Source organism: Schistocerca americana, chromosome 10 (genome assembly GCF_021461395.2).
Source record: "Schistocerca americana isolate TAMUIC-IGC-003095 chromosome 10, iqSchAmer2.1, whole genome shotgun sequence".
NCBI classification, from domain to species: Eukaryota; Metazoa; Arthropoda; class Insecta; order Orthoptera; family Acrididae; genus Schistocerca; species Schistocerca americana.
In genome coordinates, this window is record NC_060128.1 from 50,376,094 (window position 1) to 50,397,574 (window position 21,481).

Below are 21,481 nucleotides of genomic sequence, written 5' to 3' on the forward strand. Positions count from 1 at the left end.
GCGCGGAATAGGCAGTGCCCTCGAGCCGAAGTGAATATAAGCGGCGCTCAGTATAGGTTAATGCTGAGTATTCGCGCCGCCTCTGGCATTAGTGGACAGTATAACACGGCCTAGCATATACTATATAAGTCAGTAGTGATCCACAAAGAGTGCGTCATCTTCCAGGAACATTACGTATAGCCAAGGGCTCTGAATTACGTTGCATGTCGCCCATCGCTTGCGACAACATTTTGTACGTTCAAGTTTAAGTATTGTCAAACCTGTTTTATACAGGGTGTTGCAAAAACGTACGGCCAAACTGTCAGGAAACATTCCTCACACACAAACAAAGAAAATATGTTAGGTGGACATGTGTCCGGAAACACTTACTTTCCATGTTAGAGCTCATTTTATTACTTCTCTTCAAATCACATTAATCATGGAATGGAAACACACAGCAACAGAACGTACCAGCGTGACTTCAAACACTTTGTTACAGGAAATGTTCAAAATGTCCTCCGTTAGCGAGGATACATGCATCCACCCTCCGTCGCACGGAATCCCTGATGCGCTGATGCAGCCCTGGAGAATGGCGTATTGTATCACAGCCGTCCACAATATGAGCACGAAGAGTCTCTACATTTGGTACCGTGGTTGCGTAGGCAAGAGCTTTCAAATGCTCCCATAAATGAAAGTCAAGAGGGTTGAGGTCAGGAGAGCGCGGAGGCCACGGAATTGGTCCGCCTCTACCAATCCATCGATCACTGAATCTGTTGTTGAGAAGCGTACAAACACTTCGAATGAAATGTGCAGGAGCTCCATCGTGCACGAACCACATGTTGTGTCGTACTTGTAAAGGCACATGTTGTAGCAGCACAGGTAGAGTATCCGGTATGAAATCATGATAACGTGCTCCATTGAGCGTAGGTGGAAGAACATGAGGCCCAATCGAGACATCACCAACAATGCCGGCCCAAACGTTCACAGAAAATCTGTGTCGATGACGTGATTGCACAATTGCGTGCGGATTCTCGTCAGCCCACACATGTCGAATCTGAAAATTTACAATTTGATCATGCTGGAATGAAGCCTCATCCGTAAAGAGAACATTTGCACTGAAATGAGGATTGACACATTGTTGGATGAACCATTCGCAGAAGTGTAGCGGTGGAGGCCAATCAGCTGCTGATAGTGCCTGCACACGCTGTACACGGTACAGAAACAACTGAATCTCCCGCAGCACTCTCCATACAGTGACGTGGTCAACGTTACCTTGTACACCAGCAACTTCTCTGACGCTGGCATTAGGGTTATCGTCAACTGCACGAAGAACTGCCTCGTCCATTGCAGGTGTCCTCATCGTTCTAGGTCTTCCCCAGTCGCGATTCTTAGGCTGGAATGCTACGTGCTGCCTAAGACGCCGATCAATTGCTTCGAACGTCTTCCTGTCGGGACACCTTCGTTCTGGAAATCTCTCTCGATACAAATGTACCGCACCACGGCTATTGCCCCGTGCTAATCCATACATCAAATGGGCATCTGCCAACTCCGCATTTGTAAACATTGCACTGACTGCAAAACCGCAATACTAACCTGTTGATGCTACGTACTGATGTGCTTGATGCTAGTACTGTAGAGCAATGAGTCGCATGTCAACACAAGCACCGAAGTCAACATTACCGTCCTTCAATTGGGCCAACTGGCGGTGAATCGAGGAAGTACAGTACATACTGACGAAACTAAAATGAGCTCTAACACGGAAATTAAGCGTTTCCGGACACATGTCCACATAACATCTTTTCTTTCTTTGTGTGTGAGGAATGTTTCCTGAAAGTTTGGCCGTACCCTTTTATAACACCCCGTATAAATGAAACTACTGAAGTTATTTGCTCGAACTGTCGTATAACATTCCGAGAACGTTGCAATAGATAGTGCAGTTCACAGCCATATTTAGACGAATCGTTCAGTTCATTCAGTTAGAAATCTCCAATCGCATTGTGACTCGTGTGTAAACCCGCCTCAATATCCTGCGCTCACGTTATACAGGTAGGCTCTCGCCAGTCCCCCCGCCGTGGCCTTGTTCGGCTCCCCCCCGCACTGCCCACACGGCCGGCTGGCTCATTGCCCCAGTTGACCCCAGAGCTGTGGGGTCGCCGCGCGCAGGCTCAGCCGAGCCTGCCGGCTGCTCGCTCCTCAGTCTGCCACACTGACAGGGGGTACTTACTGCATGACGATCCTACGCGTCAAACTACGAAAATTAGCAGGCACATATTCCCCGTGCTAGAATGAAGAGCACTTCCAAACTGACGACAATCCGAGCATACGCATTAGGCAGCGATAAATCGCTCGTGCGCAGAAGGGTGTACCGCCACAGAACAACAAAACAGAGAAGCGCAACTCCCGTGTTAAAAGAGGGAAACACAGACCGATAGCAGCGCCTCTAGTGGTATGGCCATGAACTAAAAAAGGATAAACATTGTGGGTTCCATCCCTCCTACCTTATCTACGTTGTAGTTTTTTTTTAATTTTCTTATCTCAATTTTCTGGGTATGCTATATAATTATTTTGGCTTGCATCATAATAATTTAAACACAACTATAGCACATTCCAATAAAGCAGTGACGAAACTATTATTCAGGAATATTTGTAGTCCAATTTAGCTACTACAAGTTTATTTAGCTTCACTCATTTACACTTATTATTTAGCGTATGGCTCATGACATCACACTAAAAATTACAGAAACAACACGATTTTAAAAAAAATCACATATGTATAAACAAAACAATAAATAACAGTTTGTATATAAGGACACCACCAATTGTAAATTTACACTCACAGAAGAGCAATCACAAACGAACGTCCAGCTTAGATAATATATAGTCGATTGCCCCTTGGGTCGCCATTAGGAAATCCTCTGGGTCTCCCTCATATGCCCTTAGTGGGCACTCCTGCACGATGTGTTTGACCGCCTGTCTCTCAGCGCCACAGTCGCAAGCGGCCGAAGGAAGTTTACCCCATCTGTGTGAGGAGGAGTCGGCGCATCTCCCACAGTTGGTTCTGATGCGATTAAGAGTTGACCAAACTTTGCGAGCGCAATCAAATCCTTTTGGTTTACTAAAGATGCACGGCATACTGTGGCAGTTTACTGCTGTTCTGCTCTCCCATTCCTCTTTCCATCGGTCATTTATTTTTAAAGTTGGTTTGGTGCGGCGCCTGTGCGGTCTTTAGTGGAGGATGCCTAGACCGGAGTCGGTTTCCTCGGATCTCGTATCTTCACGGATTTGTAATTGAGGGTTGGTCACGATTTTTTGAAATTCTCTGGCCAGAGCGTGTTCTCGGCGCAGGTTAGGAGGGTCTATGTTACTGAGAACAGGCAGCCACACACCTGATTGTGCCTCATATAATACGCATTGTAACATTAAGTCGGCTGCCTACCGTGTGTGTGTGTGTTTGCTGTTGAGCCACACTGGGGCACAGTGTTCTGCCACTGGGTACACCAAGCCAAGTGCGGATGTTCTTAAGGTAGATGCTGTGGAGCCACTAGTGGTGTCACAGAGCTTCTGCAATATGTTGTTGCGTGTTTTAAGTTTCGCTGCAGTTTTCGTCAGGTGTTCTTTGAATGAAACGTATTTACACTTCAAGCTTGTTTCAACTTAATGTCGGTTGCGCCTAGTTCTTATTACGAACAAAACGTCCTGGAGGTTTTATATGTTGATAGGAACCAGTACAAGTGTGTCAGTTTGCAAGTCTGTTTTTGACGTTTGCGTCTGACATTCGCTGCTCAAGAAAACATCATAGGAGCAGCGACTGACACACGCAAACGTCGAAAATAGACTTGCAAACTGACACACTTGTACTGGTTCCTATCAACATAGAAAAGCTCCAGGACGTTTTGTTCGTAATAAGAACTAGACTTGAAACCGACAGTAAGTCGAAACAAGTTTGTAGTCTAAATAACTGAAGCTAAATAAAATTATAGCAGCTAAATTGGACTACAAATATTCCTGAATAATGTCATACTTTGACATCTTACAAGCTCTGGGGTCAACGGAGAGGGAAAAAAAAACATTATTAAGAGAATAATCGGCAGTTAAAGAGATTCAGTTAAGAAATCTTTATCACAGAGTTAATTAATGAAGAATTCTAAAATTTGTTACTTCTATTTTCAGAACTGTAATTTCTGACTAATTGCCCACGAAACTTGCACTAGTAACCATTAATTTCTTAAAAAATGTTCCTACATCTCACGATTTCAAATGCTTCAACACAAGAAAGAAGGCATCAATATCAAGTACCTAAAATAGGAAAGGTGGATAAAAACTGGGAAACGAAAAGAAAACTTACTTTTAATTTCTCAAGCACTATTAACAACAGTTTCACCTCATTCACAACTGATATTAGGAATATCACAAGGAACACCTGCCTCCCATTTAGTCTATGCCTTGTTTTTATTCATAAAATCTTCTCCGAAAAAATGATCTTCGCAAACAAAATAAGTAACACAGTCTCCACTTCAGAATCAACTCTTGAGGTTGTTTTGGAAACCTCTAAGAATGCTTGTTCCTAACTTTCTCCGTTGAACCCACGTAATGTCCAGATGAATAGCCAGGCAATTTACAGGACTATTTCAATGCGAATTTGTCGTGCTGAACATTCTGAAGAAACATAAAATTCTTCATTAAATATAACTAACTGCTACTGACTTACCAAATTTATTTAAATAAACGTACGGAAACCACACAGCTTAATTCACGATACAAGAGAGTACATTTCATCTGTAGGCTACGAGATTATTTACTGAGTATTGAATGTCTTACCTTAGGATTAATTGTGAACGTTTTTTCAGCAGGAAATCTCTTCAATTCCACAGTGAATTTTGTGAAATTTAAACTAAAAAATCTATTTATAATGAAGATCAGTAGTATGTAAACATGAAACAAATACAAAGACGACTGTAACCGTATAGAGACTTCAGTACAGAGTAAGATGATAGAATATCAACAGCCGCCATTGGACAGCCCTCACTGGTCAATTGCAGCTTCGTTTGACCCCTAGCGCATCTAGTGGTCTGGAAGGAATTAAATGGCTTGTTGCCTCTTCTCCCATATAGCTTTCACCCCAATGGGTACCGCAGTGTTTTCTATTTGTTATTTGCTCATTGTTCGGTGGCTAGTGGCCAATTTCAGATATTTGTGTTGGCGATTTCTTGCATTTCTGTTTAGTAAGTAGGTTTTTATAAATGCAGATTTTTTGTGACCTATAGACTTTCTTGGTCGTGAAAGCTTTTTTTTATTGATTGCTTTGGATTAAAGAAATGGAATGGAGCACAGGGCCATGAAGCGTCGTAATTCAGGCATACAGCGAGGCAGGGTGAGCGTATGACCCGCACGAGCCGCTGTACCATAATAACGTACGTCGGCAATCGTTTATTTCTGAGTAATATGCATGTATCGTTACACCGTGCTTTGCCATTTCTACTGTAAAGCCTTAGCTTACGAAAGTTCACGCTTCATTTGATTGCATCTCTTACATTATTTCAGGCCAGGAAGAGAAACTGGCAATGATGGACCAAAATGTCCGCGCAGTTTCGCAGCGACAGACGAGGACCGCAAAAAACTAAATTCAGAAAAGTAGCGCAGTTGCACCTGAAATGCCCTGCTTAACCCACAGCACGGGACAAATAGAATAAATTGTGGAAAGGGGCCAAAATAAGGGGCTGTCAGTTACACTCGAACATACGGCTTTATTATTTGATCAAACATTACAAGAGCCCAAAAAAAAAAGTTTTTTAACACACAGCTTTAATCTTTGGGACTTAATTACCGGCTGAAAGCCACTTTAATTTAAAAATGGCTGAAGGCCAATAACTTAAAACGCGAGCATAATCAGAAATTTAAAATGCAAACCTTATCTTGAAACAGTTCTTTAGTTAGGCTGAAGTAAACAAGTTAAATTCAAATCGGCTGAAGGCCGAACACTTGAAACTCCAAAACATTATTTTTTTTTAAAATACCAAAGTCCTTACGTGATACAGTTCTTCAATTTAGGATGAAGGCCTTAAGAACAGAAACTCAAACCGGCTGAAGGCCGAAGACTTAAAAATTCAATAGGTTGAAGTAGACAATTCAATAGGTTGAAGTAGACAAATTAAAATCTGCTGAAAGCCGAAGACTTAAAAAAAATAATTTCAAAGGGCTTAACGTGAAACAGAACCTTAAACTACGCTGAAGGCCTTAACAGTAAAACAACTCTAATTTAAAACACAAAAGCGGCTAGAAGCCATACAAGTACCAACAACAAGAACATATTTAAAAAAAGAAGGCAGTACACACAAGGGCGCCCAGATGTTCGATGGTCGGCCTGTAATTCAAACACTAACGCTCCGGCGACAACCCAACCGACCGACAGTCAGCGGACCCACTTCACCCGACCAGAGCACAACAGGGAGTTCAACGGAACAACGTAGAAGATATTGGCGCCTACAACCAATCGTACACGGAGCTGTCAGACCACACACCGTGCTGGTCAGCAACAACACGACGAGGAAACTACACTGCCTGGAATTTACGTCAACGCCCAGGGCGGGTAAGCGGAACGTTAACGGCCACGAGGCAGAGGATTCCGCAGATGCACTTCAGCAGGCCGGAGTGGCCGAGCGGTTCTAGGCGCTACAGTCTGGAACCGCGCGACCGCTACGGTCGCAGGTTCGAACCCTGCCTCGGGTATGGATGTATGTGATGTCCTTAGGTTAGATAGGTTTAAGTAGTTGTAAGCTCTAGCGGACTGATGACCTCGGAAGTTAAGTCCCATAGTGCGCAGAGCCATTTGAACCCTTTGATGCACTTCAATTCAAATAACCAAACACAGAGAAACTGTACCGGATGGTGGCTACAATATTCAATCTTGAAAACCACGTAGTTGCTCGCGGGAATATCCCAACAGCCGACAAGGAACTCGAAGCGACACAGTGTTGACTTGCCTGTAGGTTAAATCGAAGCTCAACTTTCGTGTCCAGACTCGGTGAGCCACGGACCTCGTAGTAATGGCAGCAGCGCCACAGTCTCCGGCACCGTACAGGGACCGCCAGCCAGCCCGGGGACTCCCCACTGCTCCACGCCAACCGACTCAGCCGTCGCACACCGCCCAGCCGGAAACTAGAAGCGCCAGGTCAAAAGATAGTCCGAGGTGCGAATATCGATACACACGGCTGCTGCAGCCCGCGGAAGGAGAGGATAACAGCACAATCGTGATAACCGCGAGAGACTGAAGACAGAATGAAGGTTTAATCCAGCGCACAGCATGAGCCAACCACGGCTCTAAGTTAAACCTCACTGCGAGAAAGAAAACGAAGCCGCACATTTTCACAGCACAGCATTTTCTTTCTCGCAGTCGGTTTAACAGAAAATCGTTGGTACGCAGTTGTGATTGAAGGGAACTATTTCTCAGCGACATATATATATGTGTGTGTGTGGCTGAGAAGTATATATAAATATATATATAGTGTGTGTGTCGCTGATATATATATATATATATATATATATATATATATATATATATGTGTGTGTGTGCGTGTCTCTGAGAAATAGTTCCCTTAAATCACAACTGCGTACCACACACAGACACAGACACACACACACACACACACACACACACACACACACACACACACACATATATATATATATATATATATATATATATATATATATATGAAACAAAAATTGTGTGCCTGACACAGTGCTGTTTCTTCTTCGTTGCTGTCAGTTTTAAGAGGAATGTTACATTTATGGCTCAGCCATTTATAATTAGAATACTACCGTTAAACCTGAATCATCCCAAACTTTGCAATCATATCCGTTCACAGATTAAAACAGTGAGAAATACAGTCACTGAAGCTAGTATTCGTAGAGATCCAACAGCTGAATAGGTGTTTCCTATACGCCTTATATTAGTGATCACAACCGCTTTGCCCTCCATTTTAAGCTACTTCAATTCCCAATCGAAGTTTATTTTGCAATAACAATAAAGAATTACACGTTTTGTAAATAAAAGCCACCTTTTCTTGCCGCACTGTATTTTATTTCTCCGTCACGCGTTTTGCCTTTATCACTTCAAGATACCATCATCGGGATGTAGAACTATACAGTTCTGTATTTTAGCGTTCTAGATCCCATTGATGATGGTTTAAAGTGAAAAAGGCGAAACGGGTCTGCGAGAAGTAAAATACGGTGCAGCAAGAAAAGGTGGCTTTTACTTACAAAATAAATATCTCTATGTTTGGTGCAACGAAAGCGAACAATAAAAATACGTAAGGTCTGAGAGAGAGGGGTAAGAGCAGGAAATGGACAGATGGGAGGGTAAGAAGGAGAAGGGCAGAGAGGAGATGGGGCGGCAGGTGGAAGAAGACGGACTGTGAGAGGGAGCAGGATGAATGATGTAGGGCGCTCAACGGCACGCTTATCAACGCAACTACAAATGCCCAATATTTTCACATTCCACTCTCCGAGCGGAAAAAATCTCCGACCGGACCGCGAATAGAACCTTGGACCTTGTGATCCAGGGGCAGCAACGCTAGCCACTAGACCACGAGCTGCGGACGAGGCGGAAGAAGATTGGGACATATATACAATTCCAATACATATTTAGCAATTGCGAAGTATTGCCGGGGTCGCAGGAAATTGTAAACGCTCTTTCAATTAAGAACAATATTATCAGGCTTATTCTCAAACAGGGGAGTGGTGATCGATACTATCGGAAATAGTTAATAGCATTGAAAAGATTTTAAATAAAATTATTGATATACAATCTCTCATCAGAATAACGCCCGCAGCAAAGTAGCGCATCGGAGAAATCTAAGAGGGTTTAATGCGGCTACTTTTGTTTCTAAATTCTACTATATAAACCACGCGCGGGTATTAGTTCCCTTGTCTTATTTTCTGCGCTCGGAGTAAGTCTACGTAGCGGCGGCGTGCGATATACCGGGCATTTCCGTGTGATGTGCTACGGAACGGATCAGGGCAGTTTTGTCAAACTGCAAGAAAATTGACTATAGTTAATTTTTACGGGACAGACTTTTGCCATGAGGTCACGGACTAAGAATATCTGAGGAATAGTGTCCGCGAGAAAAAGTAGCGCTCAGTATTAAATTCTATCACATGCCGAATAACTGATAATAGGATCTGTGGACTATACGAAGAAACGTTAAATTGAATATAAGAACGGAACTGGACACTTAGCTTTGTAAAAGTAAACGCGTTCGAAGTTTCAATGACTGTATCGATGAATAATAACGGACCAGAGTCCTTGCTATAGTATCTTTGAGTGACGAACTACAAAAACCGCGGACATTTTAGTTGCCGTAATTGCTGAGAGTAATTGTAGGATCAACCCTCTTTTTCCCTCTATACAAAACGCAATCATTCATTATCATTTTATTATTATTTAATGTTGTTAATATGAAACTAAAGTGATTTCCATAATTACGTGTGTATTAGTAAATAATAACTAACATCCAAAGACGTTATTAACTATATAACTGCTGTAACGTAATATCTGCGGCAGTTCCCAGAAGATGTTGCTTGACGATATGTAGTCTAATTTTAAATCACCAAGAACACACGCCACTTGGCCTAAGAGACTTCTTTATTGACTTTACTTAGCAGCTATCCCAGAATCATCACATCTTTGCTACCAAAGAATAAACAAAAAAAAAAATAAAGGTATTACATCATGTTATCAGTAATGAACTATAACTATTAACGGTCTTGGCAACTTCATAAAATATAAAAATTCCATTTAGATTTCATCACTGTTGCCTTTACACTACTCCCCCACCAGTAACATGACTACGAATTAATACATGGTGATGAAGGAATTTTCTTAAAAAAAAATCAGCACAACATTAACATAAAACAATCAAAAAACATTTTGGAATGACGAAAGATGTGATACAGAATAATTACAAAACTTTTTACAATGTCTGGTATGATATTTGATTAATTCTCCACAGAGACTACGAATCGAGGTGAAAACCTTATAATCCGCCCTGACTTCGATACTCTGATATTTGGAGATGGTTCCTCTGTGGGATGTTGTGGTTCAGTGTTCTTCGAAAAGTTTGGAAGTTCCTTCTCTGATTCCCATTTTTCTTGCAGGAGATAAGCTGGTTTAAGTCTGTCCACTGACACATTTATGTGTTTGCACTTCCTTTTAATAGTGAAATATTGTTCATGTCTTGAAATGACAGGAAAGGCATCGTCATATGTAGGCTCTAATGGTTTTCTAACCCTGTCACATCTCAGGAAGACATGGGAACAGGTTTGCAGATCTTTTAGAACAAATACTGATCTCGATTTGCTTTGTGTAGGCCTACTAGGTTTCAGATGAAGCATTTGCTTTTGCAAATTAGATGCAAATGAATCTAGGTCAATCTTTGTAGTGGGCTCTTCAAAAAATTCACCAGGAAGATTTTCCATATACCATCTGTGCAATGGAATGGTTCGATGTTTCTCGCACAGCAGTGCGCAACTCCAATAGAACAGTAGGCAGAATTTCTGTCCAATTAGACCTGTTATGGGCCTTGATTGCAGACTTCAGAGTTCTATGTAGTCGCTCAATTTTACCATTTCGTTGAGGATGATATGGCGTTGTGTGCTGAATTTTCATTCCACATACAATGCCCAAATTATTAAACAACTGCGATCTAAACTGTGTTCCTTGGTCAGTGATTACCTGTGATGGTACACCAAATCTTGCAATCCAGTGCTGGTAGAAGGCTGTTGCCGCTTATTCAGCTGAAACATGTTCAAGTGGTATGACTTCCGTCCAAGATGTGAAACGGTCAATACAAGTTACAACAATAAGGAGGAAAAGGTCCGATGAGGTCAGTGTGTTCTTCAAACTTCTCTAGCGGTGATTTTGTGTGGCGAGTGACCTTGGTTTTCTGACAACTGACACAGGATTTAGTCCACCCTCACACATCACTTTTGATGTTTGACCAAATGGCTCTGCTACTCAACAGTTTCACTGTTGTCTTTATGCCAGAATGAGCTAAACCATGAAAATGAAGAAATATCTGAGAACGAAAAGGTTGAGGAATATAGGGTCTGATATTTGCAGTGGATGTGTAACACCACAATGTTTTCCCTGATGGAAATTGATATGAGTTGAAGTTTAAGGAGTTGTTCCCTCTTCGGAGTTGCTGTAGTTCTTGATCTTGGGCTGGTTTTTGGCAATTTCATCATAGTGCAGTATTACTACATCAACTCTGGATAGGGCATCTGCAACAATATTGTCATGGCCACTGCCATGACGAATATCGGTCGAAAACTGTGAAATGTACTGCAACTGTCTCATCTGTCGAGGAGATGCCTTTCAATTGTTTTGCTTGAAAGCAAATGTGAGTGGTTCAAATGGTTCAAATGGCTCTGAGCACTATGGGACTCAACTGCTGTGGTCATAAGTCCCCTAGAACTTAGAACTACTTAAACCTAACTAACCTAAGGACATCACACACATCCATGCCCGAGGCAGGGTTCGAACCTGCGACGGCCGGCTGAAATGTGAGTGGCTTATGATCAGTGAAGATTATGAAGTCTCTTCCTTCCAGTAAATGCTTAAACTTTTTTACAGAAAGGTAAATGCCCAATAACTCTCGGTCATACGTACTGTAACCCTTCTGTGATTTGCTCAGTTTCTGAAAAAGGTTTCTGTGAAAAGAATGGAACAGGTCTCCAATTTCCATTTTCCAGTTGCTGAAGCACAGAACCAACAGCAATATCTGACGCGTATGTACAGATCTCCCAGGGAACTTTAAAATATCACGCAAAATACCGACAAACACTGTTGGTATGACTATGAATTACTCACGTCTCGTCGAAGGACAATAGGAAATAAACAATTACCGCTGTTCTTTATTGCGAAATGCGGTTAGTGAGAACGATACAAATACCTTTCCTTGCTATCGCATGGATTATGAGGCTTATTGCTTGTTTGGTTTAGTTAATTAATAGAATATGAAGCAATTGGTATAAAGAATGCTTTTCCAAACTTTCTATAAAGGAAAGTCTGCTATCAAGACACTGCTTTCGTTCAATTACTTTATTTATGACTGAAAGTTTCTAAAACCGAACACACTCGTCCGTGCTCTGCACTGCAGTTGAGCTCTGACAACGCCGTTCTCTGTTCATTGGCTGACTGTGTTTTGTGACGTCAGATGCGCAGAACGAACCTAAACTCGGCCGCCGTCATAAATAACGCGCACTTTAGGTGGCAAGCCGGCTACACCTGACCTGCCCAACGTACGTGTGTCGCGTATTAAGGGGTTCGGCAGGGGACTCCACTTGAGGGCACTTTCGGCTACGTGTAGACTGGGTGGCTGCCCCCCCCCCCCCCCCCTCCAGCCCACCGCGGCCAGCGAAGAGTCTCAGCGCGCGGCTCAGCTTTCGGCAAGCGCGGACGGATATACGACCCGGGAACGCAAATAGCGCGGCCGTCGCCGTCGAAAGCCCGCGTTCCTTGGCTGCCGCTTCAAAGCACTGACGGCCTTGACGACGGCGCGCGTCGCCGCCTCCGGAACGCCAGCCGCTCTCTCGTTATCGCTGCGCGCCGGCTGACGGAACCAGAAAGCTGTCGCTCGCGCGTTAAAATAGCGCGGCCAGTCCGCAACAAACTGCTATTTGGGTGCCACAAATTTTTGGCCGAGGAGAGGCTGGCTGTGAAACGCTTTACACGCTCCGTCCACATTCTGGAGCCTCTGCCTTGTCGCTGCAACCTCTTCGCTCCTGCCACTGGCTGTTCGTTTTACACTGACGAGCCAGAGGAACTGGTACACTGGCCTAGCATCATGTAGGGCCCTCGGCAGCACACACAAGTGTCGCAACACGACGTGGCACGGACTCCACTAATGTCTGAAGTAGTGCTGTGGGAGGAATTCACACCTCGAATCCTGCTGGGCTGTCTATAAATCCGTAAGGGTACGAGGGGGTGGGGGTGTAGATCTGTAGGCGCCCCGGTGGTCCCGGGTCGCCTCCGGTGCACTGGAAGCCGGGCGGTGACCTCTCCAGTTGTCAGGATGCTAGGAAATGACTGTGGACGCGTCAGAAACGCCAAAGAAACATTATTAATTCGTGACACCTTTATTCTTGCCGAGTACAATGTGGCCCGCGTAACACAGGCTGGCTGAGCTCGGTTATATCGACGACCTTCCCCGAGTCCTCGCTGACTCGTAGCGATGACACCAGCTCCGGACGTCACAGTCTTGCTAGCGCAGCGCCGCGTGCTGTGACGTAGCAGTGGAACGCCCTTACTTCAGCCACGCGTGGCTGGCGGCGGCCGGCTGGCCGGCCGGCTCGGCGGCGGACAGCAGGCCGCTGCGCGTAGGAGGCTCCGGGTTGGAGTCCCGGCGCTGTCGGCACCAGAGGCGGAGTGTACTCTATCCCACCCCGTCTTCTTCCCTGCTCCTTCTGGTGGCTCCTCCGCGGTGGACGGGCGGAACGGGCTGCAGTCCCCCGGCGTCGTCGGCTCACCCGGTTGTGACGGCGGATGCACGGGGCCTAGCCCCCGCACGGTCTCGACGGCGGCTCACCGATGTGGTCGGCATTGGCGGCGAGCGAGTCTGCCGCGATGTCTGCTGATCCTCGGTCGACGACTGACAGCGGCAGCAGAGAGGACCAGAGCTGGTACTGTCCCCTCACGTCTGCTGCTCGACGGGCCGCCCTTACAGCAGCATCTCCTTAATAAAGATTAACGTGTCGATCGCCGAGCTGAGCGCTATGCAGCGTCCCAGTACACATCTGACTGCAAGTCTAACTGCGAGTGCGAGTGCCTTGTTCCTGTCAAAGCTGGCGTATTTAAAGGAAGCACCACCGACGTCCTGACGTCATGCTCGTTTGTAATGACCGCATTCGTTCCACTTATACTGCTGATTCATCTGTCGTACTCGCCCCTTAGGTGTTCTTGCGACAGAGTTACGTGTTGTTACTACAGACTCAGGCGAAGTTATGAAATTCAGTACAGCTGACGCTATACCTCTGTCTTACACTCTACGATAGTCTCCGTCTAACACAAACCCGCGTGCTAAGCAGTTCTCTCTCGCCTGTTGTGTGTAGCCAGGCCATTGCCCCTGCGCGACGACACATTCTGATACATGCGCAATCCTCTTACCTCTTGGCTAACCTACTGCCTCTGGCTCTCGGCATACGCAACGAAACTTTGACAACATTCCACGTTTCCAACTCTTTACTATTCTGCAACACTACACATCTCTTCCGAACGACACGTTGCAAGGCATCCTAGGTATATCGGGGGTTTGGAGGCTAGTGGAAGTGTTTAAACTCGTAAGAGTGTTCCTGGAGCCACTCCGTAGCAATTCTGGAATGTGGGCTGTCGCATTGTCCTGCTAGAATTGCCCGAGTCCGTCGCAATTCACAATGGACGCGAATGGATGCAGGTGATCAGGAAGGATGCTTACGCCCGTGTCACCTGTCAGAGTCGTATCTAGATGAATCAGGGCCAACTGTACACGCCCCACACCATTACAGAGCATCCACCAGCTTGAAGAGTCCCCAGATTCGTGAGGTTGTGTCCACACCCGTACAGGTTCATCTGCTCGACACATTTTGAAACGAGACTCGTCCGACCAGGCAGCATTTCTCCAGCCACCAACAGTCCTACGACGGTGTTGAAAGGCACAGGCGAGGCGTAATGCTTCGTGTCGTGTAGTCATCGAGCGGGCCTCGAGTTCCGAAAGACCATATCGATGATGTTTCGTTTAATGGTTCGCACGTTGACACTTGTCAATGGTCCATCACTGAAATCTGCAGCAATTTGCGGAAGGGTCGCACTTCTGTCACGATCGACGATTCCCTTTAGTCGTTCGTTGGTGCGTTTCTGCAGGTTCTTTTTCCGGGCGTAGGGGTGTCGGAGAATTGATGTTTTACCGGATTTCCGATATTCACGGTTGTTGTTGCTGTGGTCTTCAGTCCAGAGACTGGTTTGATGCAGCTCTTCATTCTACTCTGTCCCGTGCAAGATTCTTCATCTCCCAGTGCCTACTGCGCCGTCAGCCGTCGCCGGAGCCGCGCCCTGCACGCCACACTTCCACTCGCCGGTTATTAAACCCACGTTCCACGCGTTGGCGTACCCTCCATTCGGAACACGGGTTTGATCAGGTTTCTCACACTAGTCCACCCTGTGCGAGCCTCTCCATTTCTACATACACTGAAGAGCCAAAGAAACTGGCACACCTGCCTAGTATCGTGTAGGGCCCCCGCGAGCACTCGGAAGTGCGGCAACACGACGTGGCACGCACTCCCTAACGTCTCAAGTGGTGCTGGACTCAATTGGCGCAATGAAACCTACAAACACGCCAAATGCGTAGTTTCACTCGATGTAGTATGGCGGCTCTTAACTGCTTCTGATATGGAACCGTGGTGTGCGTACTGTAAGACCATCGGTCCACACACCATCAGATTATTTGACTTGTCGCTCTAAGGAAGTAGGCGAGTGTCAGCAATATGTCTCGTGGTCTTATCGTGGCGTGTTTATCTTCTGCCGTTAGGTCAGGCGATAGAAATGCCACTTGCACGCTTAGAGTAGCAGATTGACGGTGACCAACTTTAAACAGAACTTGATTAATTTTCACACACATTTATTAAAATAGTAACAAGCATAGACATTACGTAACTTGATTCTGGATGCTGTTTACAATTGAGAATCTGAAGTTCCTTTGGTCGTGGTACGAAAATTTATTCTCACATATCTCTGATACTTGACAAAGTGTCTTTACATTTATCTTCATGACTATGTACAGGAATATGATAATCTTATTAGGCGCAGATTGAAACTTGACTATAGACTGGTACAGACTAATGCTGGCTGAGTAATCGGAGGTCTGTACACTCATTATAATACCTCACGCATTCAGGTATCACTACGCGAGTGTGATCCGTCAGGAGAAAAGGTTCTACGTTAGCAGCAATCTCATTGGCTGCGTTACATATTAATACGCGGATCGGCGGAAGCAGAATTTGGTCCGTCTCTAAGGCAGCGCCATCTCGTAGTGCGGAGATGGACGAGCGCTGCGCCTGCGCTGTTGTGCTTAGCGGGGCGCGCTCTAGTGGGAAAGCTGTGTACGCGCTGACTACGCGGAACTGTGTACACAACAAGAACGATGTCCTGTCCCATTGCCCACATTCCTCTTTATGAGGCAAAAAGCTGATATGCCACGTTATTTAATCCACGCATCGCCTTGTAGTGGGAGGTGGAATTCCACATTGTTAACTCACCAGCTACTGGTCCACGCGTGTTTTCACGTCCCCAGAGAACGCTAGTTTTTGGACGTCATGCGAAATACGTGTGCAGATGTAGATGGGGTGTGGGAGGGGAAGGGGGAGGAGCTGTGGCGAACATTCTGTTGGGCAGGCGCCGCGGTCTGCAAACTCGACTCCGTTCAAATGGCTCTGAGCACTATGGGACTCAACTTCTGAGGTCATCAGTCCCCTAGAACTTAGAACTACTTAAACCTAACTAACCTAAGGACGTCACACACATCCATGCCCGAGGCAGGATTCGAATCTGCGACCGTAGCGGTCGCTCGCTTCCAGACTGTAGCGTCTAGAACCGCACGGCCACTCCGGCCGGCTACTCGACTCCGTCTGTAGGTGTACAGTCGTGGACAAAACGAGCGAGACCTCTCGCCTTGTCGTTATGCTGATCCGCACAGCTTTAAAGTCTGCTACACAGAGGCGACCAAGTGCTACCAACATACTATGCACAGGCGTGAAATTGAAAAACCATCCGAGCTTCGTCAGAATGTTTTCAATCATTATATTAATATTAATGCTGATTACAGTGTTAAAGACAACACGTAAATATAAGATATAAATGAAAGAAGAAACGCTACTTAGTATGAACTGTACTAATAAAAATGAATTCCAGCTCATCGAGATAACATAACGCTTTGGGAAGACAAGGTACCACACATCGTTACGAATCAGCGAACTATCATGCGCATTCGGCCGCGGAACGGTCTGTGTCAACGTTCAGACCAGTCATACTGGATTACCGTTGCTGACCCACCATCAAAGTGTGTAAATATAGCAATGCGTGAAGATGCATAACGAAATTCCAATTTATGTTGAAACAATACTGTCGTTATTAGTCAGTTAATTTACTGTGTAATGAAAGAAGTTAAAAAATGAACGAATGAAAAAGTAAAATCACGTTTACAGGAATGCAAATAAGATCCATTTCCCTACACACGGGTAATTCAGATGCCAGAATTAATGCCACGGCTTTTTAGAAGTGCGAGCATTCCCATTGCTAGCTACGTTAAGAAACACTTAGGCTAATGAACGTTTTCTGGTTGTGGCGAGTCTAATGGAGAATTGAAAACATTGTAGAATACGTTTGGTAGCTATGTCGCCGTTTATTTCCTGGGGTGGTGCAGAAATATCCTACTAAATTTACTCGCTAATAACAATATTTTGTTATTTCGATAAACATCCCGAATGATTGTCACATAAGCGAAGACATAAAGGTAGAAAATTCATGTTTTTGAGTCCAGAGAGCTCTATGCAACAGAAACTGCAGATCTTTTGCCATTTTCATTGCGAAATTTCCGGCTTATTCGTGTCTGGGGTAATAATAGAGGGCTGTTTGCCTGGGTTATCTGCTAGTGTAGTGAAAGGTGTTTGCTACTACAAGGGAAGTCTTTTTTGTTTTAGGTTCTCATCTCGATGGAGGCTGATAAACTAACAGTAAAGCAATTTTAAAAAATTATCGCGTCCCCAATACGTTTTATTGCTACCTTTACTCTGTACTGGCGGCCTGTGGATGTCAATATGAAACGCTTGTAAAATTTCATACTTGTTATTGCCTCCTTTATCCGCTTCTGTCAATAACTGAATTGACTTACGTGTGGCACTCAATGATTTTTAACTGAATTTCGTTATGAATCTTCACGCATTGACTATATTTGCACACTTTCATGGTGGGTCAGCAACGGTAATCCAGTATGACTGGTCTGAACGTTGACACCGTGTAACGCCGGAAATGCATATCATCCTACTTCCATCTATTGTACTATAATTTTTTTTCCTTGTTTTGTTACCTCAAGATATGACATTTCTGTGTCTTTATATATTGTAATTGTTACTATTTGTATATATATATTTATGCATTTATGTCGATGTATAATTGGTTGTTTTGTAAATAGTATTTGTATTTTTACGCTGGGTCTTACCTAGGGAAAACTATGCTATCGAACGATTACATCGATAGGTCGCGTGGAGAACCAAAGTGTTTAGGATCTTTGGTAGGGTTAACCGCCGCGTGGAGCGCGGGCAGAGCAGAGGAGTCTGGCTGGAGTAGGGCGGTGGAGCAGGTGTGTTGAGTGACGCTCCAGCGAGTTGCCGCGCTTTCGGGGTTTGGCACCATGTAATTGCGCTCGACTTGCGATGATAGTTTCTGACACGGTGTCGCGGACGGGAACGTTAGCTGGCTCACATCAAGAGCCTGTTTCGGCTGGAGACCGTGTCGAGAAGAAGGCGCGCCAGCATCCAGCTTCTGGAACAGCGACGGCCGACAGTGAGTGACTGTCGCCACCTTCTCGATCGACAGCTTCAAACCTTCAATCAACCAACAAGGAAGACTGGAAGCACGTAAAGTTTTAGAACTGTATCGCAGACCTCAGCTTTTCATACTGTTCCATTTTCATAACTAAATTACAGCAACGTAGCATCAACCTTTGTTGCTCATTGTCCCAATTGCATTACCAAGCAGGGTCCCTTCCTTTTCCGGAATGAACCCGAGTGTTGTTGAAATTCAAACGCCAGCATCATTCGATTCCACTGCTTTAATTCCAAAGTTCAGTTAAGGTATTCATAGCTGGCTACAATATTTAGATTACACAAGCACAAATTAAGAGTGCGAGTTTTGTTACCGTATTTTAGCTTACCTGTGACTGCAGCTCAGCTTGGTACGTACTAAATTTTACTACTGTTAATTGTTCAGAATCATTTAATTCAAGTTCAAAGTTAAATCTCTTATTTCTAAATTGCGTGGATTCAAGTAGCTTTTGAAATGATTGTTGAGGTAGCCCAAGACTAACCGTATTTTACTGAATTTCGATGTGCTTCAGAAAGAAAGCTCACTATTAATTTCAGTCACTAAATTAACTTTCAATTTTCCGGTTTTATTAATTCTTTTGCTAAATTAAGTCAGAGCGTAGCGAAATTTATTACTTCTGACAAACTTTCAGTTTTCACACAACACGTGTCAACCTTCAGTTGCCACGCTTCTAGTGCTAATTATATGTGTAATAACCTTTCTTTTTCAGTTACTATAGTAATTGTCCATAGGACTGGCCACCGTAATTTCCCCAAAATCTCAAATATCTAGTTACCGCTAGTTAATTGTTAACGTAACGGCCGCACATTTACTTTTTTTATTTACTTTACCCCTTTTCAAAATTAATTTCCACCAATTTCATTGGCATTTTTCCTTTCATTTAGATGTAACCCTTTCCTCCCTCTTTACCGACAGATTGACTTCGGTGACGATTGCTTTTCCCAAATTTCCATTAGGTAACGCGGTTTAATTTTTCACTGTCATTAAGGTCGATAACGCATAATATTTCGCTGATTCGTAACGATGTGGGGTGCTTTGACCGACTAATACAGTTATGTTATCTCGATGAGCTGGAATTCATTTTTATTAGTACAGTTCATACTAAGTAGCGTTTCTTCTTTCATTTATATCTTATATTTACGTGTTGTCTTTAACACTGTAATCAGCATTAATATTAATATAATGATTGAAAACAGTCTGACAAAGTTCGGATAGTTTATCAGTTTCACTCCTGTGCGTTGTATGTTGGTAGCACTTGGTCGCCTTGCCTGTTATGCTGTGTAGCAGACTTTAAAGCTGTGCGGGTCAGCATAACGACAAGGCGACGGGTCTCGCTCGTTTTGTGCAGGCCTGTACATGTACCCTGTACCCATGTAGATGCAGTCTTAGTGTCGGACTCGTGCTGCCTGTATAACCGCGCCACGGCTCGCTGTGTGTGTGTGTGTGTGTGCGTGTTGAGTGCGTGGACCAGGAAGCCTGCCGGAAACACGTCGGCGGCAGTCCGCGCACGCGCCTAGCCATCTCCATTACTCTGGAACGTGGCCAGAGTCACCTGCACAGAATTCTGGGAAACGGTGTCGAGCGCCGGAAATGACGCCTGCACCTCCCCCAACTCTCAAACGACATGTTTTGTAGTCAATCGCGCGCGGAGGTTCAGTTTAACAGTCAGCTAAACCAGTTGTGCCGTGAATAACGTAACGATAAACGTACGTGTGTCATAACGACATGCTTAGCGATCAAGTATTAGTCAGGGACGTACTTTAGTTTTATTTATTTACTCTTCAACTTTTTCATCTTCGATTCACACCGAAGTGCCAAAGAAACTAGATGTTATTGTTGTGGTCTTCAGTCCTGAGACTGGTTTGATGCAGCTCTCCATGCTACTCTGTCCTGTGCAAGCTTCTTCATCTCCCAGTACCTACTGCAACCTACATCCTTCTGAATCTGCTTAGTGTATTCATCTCTTGGTCTCCCTCTACGATTTTTACCCTCCACGCTGCCCTCCAATGCTAAATTTGTGATTCCTTGATGCCTCAAAACATGTCCTACCAATCGATCCCTTCTTCTTGTGCCACAAACTCCTCTTCTCCCCAATTCTATTCAATACCTCCTCATTAGTTATGTGATCTACCCATCTAATCTTCGGCATTCTTCTGTAGCACCACATTTCGAATGCTTCTATTCTCTTCTTGCCTAAACTATTTATCGTCCATGTTTCACTTCCATACACGGCTACACTCCATAGAAATACTTTCAGAAATGACTTCCTGACACTTAAATCTATACTCGATGTTAACAAATTTCTCTTCTTCAGAAACGCTTCCCTTGCCATTGCCAGTCTACATTTTATATCCTTTCTACTTCGACCATCATGAGTTATTTTGCTCCCCAAATAGCAAAACTCCTTTACTACTTTAAGTGTCTCATTTCCTAATCTAATTCCCTCCGCATCACCCGACTTAATTCGACTACATCCCATTATCCTCGTTTTGCTTTTGTTGATGTTCATCTTATACCCTCCTTCAAGACACAAACTCGTACACCTGTCTGATATGGTGTAGGGCCGCCGCGAGCACACAGAAGTGCCGCAACACGATGTGGACTCGACTAACGTCTGAAGCAGTACTGGACGGAATTGACGCCACGAATCCTACACGGGTGTCCGTAAATCCGTAAGAGTGCGAGGGGGTGGAGATCTCTTCTGAACAGCACGTTGCGGGGCATCCTAGATATGCTCAATAATGTCCATGTCTGGGGAATTTGGTGACTAGTAGAAGTGTTTAAACTCAGAAGAGTGTTCCTGGAGCCACTCTGTAGCAATTCTGGACGTGTGGGGTATCGCACTGTCCTGCTGGAATTGCCCATCGGAAT

The 21,481-nt window shown here is 44.6% G+C and overlaps 1 protein-coding gene across 1 annotated transcript in view; it reads right to left on the reverse strand.

The window, feature by feature from the left end:
* LOC124552657 (tyrosine-protein kinase Fer-like) overlaps positions 1-21,481 on the reverse strand; it is a 627,186-nt gene that overhangs the window by 213,997 nt on the left and 391,708 nt on the right. The window lies entirely within an intron of this gene.